This window comes from Limulus polyphemus, unplaced genomic scaffold (genome assembly GCF_000517525.1).
Source record: "Limulus polyphemus unplaced genomic scaffold, Limulus_polyphemus-2.1.2 Scaffold5011, whole genome shotgun sequence".
NCBI classification, from domain to species: domain Eukaryota; kingdom Metazoa; phylum Arthropoda; class Merostomata; order Xiphosura; family Limulidae; genus Limulus; species Limulus polyphemus.
In genome coordinates, this window is record NW_013670621.1 from 34,078 (window position 1) to 38,724 (window position 4,647).

The window sequence follows — 4,647 nt, forward strand, 5'->3', positions numbered from 1 at the left end:
AGGTTCAGCTGACAAGTTCTTCTCTGGAGTAATCCATTTGGCTGTTCTCTTATTGATGTACTTTAAAAGAGTATCACAGTGGATGGCCTTTGGTTTGGATAGTCTTTCCTCTGAATACCTACTTAACTTTGCCCCTGAAGAAGAAAGGTCCACCTTTCGAAAGCGCTCGGGTTATAGGGTTTTTATTCATACTTAACTTTGGAGTTTGTCCTGTTACGTATTACAGTTTTGAAGGGTCTGAAATTGAGTTAAATGATACTTTAAATTTAGGAGTTAAATTGTACTTTGGATTTAGCAGTTAAGTAAAACCGATATATAGTCAGATTATGATGGCCCGACATGGCCAGGTGGTTAGGGCACTTGACTCGTAATCTGAGGGTCGCTGGTTCGAATCCTCGTTTCACCAAACATGCTCGCCCTTTCAGCCGTGGGGCGTTATAATGTGACGGTCAATCCCACTATTCGTTGGTAAAAGAATAGCCCAAGAGTTGGCCGTGGGTGGTGATGACTAGCTGCCTTCCCTCTAGTTTTACACTGCTAAATTAGGGATGGCTAGTGCAGATAGCCCTCGTGTAGCTTTGCACGAAATTCAAAACAAACAAACAAACAACTTGTGATATTTGCCAACAAGATTGATATAAACAGTTTTCTTTTTAATTAACATAAATATGTTTTAATATACAAACAACAATACAATTTACAATAACAGTTATTACCAATAGTTATTACACACAATGACTCATATACAAAAATTTTACAAACTCACAAACAATATCAGGTCTTATTTCTAGCCTGGAACTTCCCTTATATCTTATCGAGGGTTCACGATGAGCGATTTAATTACGAGTTGACATAGGTACAATTTGCTTAACGGAGAGCTAGCTAGCTTTGTCCTTCGTTATTCACCAGGCACACACGCCGAGTTTTCCACCGTTGAAGTTAGGTAATGTTTTCGTAAAAGTACTAATGTCCGATGAGAATCCACTGAAGTTCAATGATTTGTAATGTTCGAAATTTGTAAATGCTCCTGGTCAAATATCTGAAGTTTTCCGATTGATAAGCGTTATAACAATCACGGTTATAGCTTCTGACGTTTATAGCACACTGACTATAGCAAACTAATAATAGATACTCCCTTTTGGCGCGTCACGTTGGTTATATTTATAGGCGTTGGAGAGTTTCTTGAAATTTCAGTTTTACCTAACAATACTGACGCTAGCACAAGCGTTTACGTACACACGTATATTGTTGATTCTTACTCTCGACAACTTTGGAGAATAGGCGGAAGTTTCGCAATACATATTTAAGAGTATAAGCTATGTATGTTTCTAAATATAAATTTAATCTAAACAAACGTCTATATCAAAATAAATATATAATAACAAATCCGTTACAGTCCTCTCTTGTGATGAAAACTGTTCAGACATCTTTCATCTTGATGAAATCCAGCATTTTCAGCACTTACATCATAATTACATTATGTTTTATCACAAGCTTCCTTGGGTAAAATCATGTCCAAAATCTTCATTCTTCACGTTCATGAGAACTCTTCCAACCTTCAATCCTTCAGGATATGCCAGAGTGTTCGGTTTTACTGCTATTCAGTGACTAGATGAAAAATTGTTGCTAATAGCTCCTGGCCTAAGTATTTCACTTCTTGGTGGAACCATCACCACCATTACTGTTACCAGCATAAGTTCAACCTATTGTTACGCCTCCAGTCGTTAGTTGATTTTCCGTAACTTCGTTCCGACGAAACTTTACCGACACAAGTCCTTACTTAATAAAACTGGTTTATTCTTTCCGAATACAACTTTACGATACACTTATTTTCAACAGTCGCGCTATAACAAACGCTATATCTCACGTGGCCAACAATATTTTGTCCGCATACATTCAATTACTCATTACACTGATCCCGTCACGTTGTGACCATCTTATATATACCAGACTAACACATATCTAGTAAATGCTAGGGCATTCACGAAGGAACAGGATATTTCTAGAAAACGGGTGGCGTGATACTAGTCACGTGACCTCGCTGACGCAACACTATGGATAATACATTTATTAGTTAATTTGCCACCTTAAACGATTCTAGTTCCTTTGCCAACTGCAAAGCTTCATTTAAGGTTGTACATCTACTTTGCTTCAGCCTGAACCTCATATCCTTGTCTGCTATGACATGTACAAATTGGTCACATGCCTATGCCTCTATCATTTCACAAGGAGTATCTGAGAAAGATAATTGGACAAGACTTTTCACATCTCCTGCAAGTTCGGCTAAGGTCTTTTTCCCCCTCTGCACCATATTCTAGATAATCACTCTGGAAACTTCTTTTTTGTTGTAACAGTCCAAACTTATTGGATAAAGTGCCCACCAATATTTGGTAGCTGTTATGATTCTGAGCTAGAAGGTTACTTAATGTTATCAAAGCTAGTCCTTTTAGATGAGCAGCAAGATCAATTGTTTCTTGTTCATGATTCTACCCATTCACTCTGGAAATGATTTTAACCTGAGCTTGGAATGACTCCCATGGCACTTTCATATCATAGTCCATTAGCTGATGCTGACCTAGCCAACTTCGTTCTGGAACTGGATTTTATATTTTATTGGTTGGAATAGTCCATAAAAGTCCTTCAATAACAAGTCATACAGCAGTAGTGTTATTAGCTATAGATCAAATAAGTTCTCCTATTCCACATTTCGTAGCAGATAACGTTCCTGGCTGGAACTCCCGAGCCTATGCAGAAAGAGGTGTGGCTGGTTTACTATTTGCATTTAATAATTCGTTTTTCCAGATGTTTCATTCTATCACTAATGTTCTCTTCTACTTCAATGATGCTTTTTCTACTTCATTGATGTTTTTCTTTACTTCACGTTTGACTTTGTAAATTTTGTCATTACAGCCTTTCCATGTTTCTTCAAACTTATCATTGTAATTACTCTGTATGCCCACAATGGCTGCTTTAATAAGATTTATTTTCGAGGTTAGTTCCTCTTTAAATAGTACGTCTCTTTCTTTAACTCCTTTCTTAAATTCCTGACACGTTCTTTCTTGTCTTCATTTCATTTTCTATTTCTTTCTTCTTGAAATTTTCTGTCTTGTTCTTTTAATGTTAAGTCCCCTTCTTCTGATCTTGTCTTAATAATTTCATCATCTCAAGTACTGCTTCGCTCTCTCTATTTGATCTCGTAGTCGTAATTTTCAATAGTTAAAATTTAGTAAAAATTCTATATTATTTTCACCAAAATAATATCCTACTTCTGACATCAGTTTTGTATCATTGTTATTTTGTTGGCAAGTTCTCTAAATTATTTGGTGATAATAATTCAACATCCAGTCCATGTACTAGTCATAAATTAGTTAACTTCCTTCTTTAACGTTTCTAAAATCTTGGATACTTGTACATTGTCATAACTTGTAGACCTATTTGTACAATGTAATTCAATAAGCGCGATAGCAAACACATTTCCAAATATTTCACAAAAATACACAGACTGATTCAACTTCTTATCTTGAAATAACTCTATCTATATCCTTGACTATCTTTCACCTCACTCTACTCTTGAAATAAATATATCTTGTTTATAATCTAGCTTCGAATATATTAGAACACTGGACACTAAACCTTTAGAACTTTCTAAGTGTTCTAGGCCTATCTTAACATCGTGCGCTCTCTAGCCAACATACAAATTACAACATTAAGAACATAGCTTACAACTTATTATTATTATTACTTGAATTAATTTTACCATCATTCAGAAGAAGAGGCATGCTAGTTTTCTTGTTCTTGGAGTATGTCAAACAACCACAGCGTCTAAGAACTTATAAGTGACAGCAAAAATAATAAATAACTAGAGGGGCACTCAGTAGAGCGCATACCTCTGCCACACAGAGCTTTTCTTAAAGATTTGTTTTCAACTGCACAGTATTTTAACTTCATCATTTTTAATACATGACGTCTTATTGCACCTCATGTATACAGGCCTAGTAACGAATGATCCAAAAAATGAAGAATATTCTAGCAGATATATTTGCTTATCAATTCTGGAATGGAATTTTATCATTTTAAATATGTTTTTTTAAATATTTATCCACTTGAACTTACTTACATAGGTGAGTTTTCAATCACACAAATATTTTTACAGGTGCACAATTTGCGATCAACTGCTCACTAGGAAACCACTGTGTCCGTATGTCTATTGTTATCAACAGATACGGACCATTTTTACAGGTGCACAATTTGCGATCAACTGCTCACTAGGAAACTACTGTGTCCGTATGTCTATTGTTATCAACAGATACGGACCATTTTTGTTAGGACAATGAGGAATAATATTCTACATATTTCCATAACTTTAATCAAAATCTGATAATTTTTGACTGAGTTACAGAGCAAAAATAGTGTGAAAAATCAGTCCTCATGTTAACAGATAGGTATTGTTACGACAGCGGAAGTCACGCGACGCTGGGAGCATGCGCGCTAGAGTTTCTAGAAGGATTGTGACTTATCGGGCAACCTCACGAATGTCTCAGCGTTTGCTAGACGCCCTCTTTTTTAGATATAAGCCGGAGATAGATTGAAGAGAAATAATTGATAATTGAGTCAAGCGAACAGTAGGCAACCGTAAGTAAAGTGTAT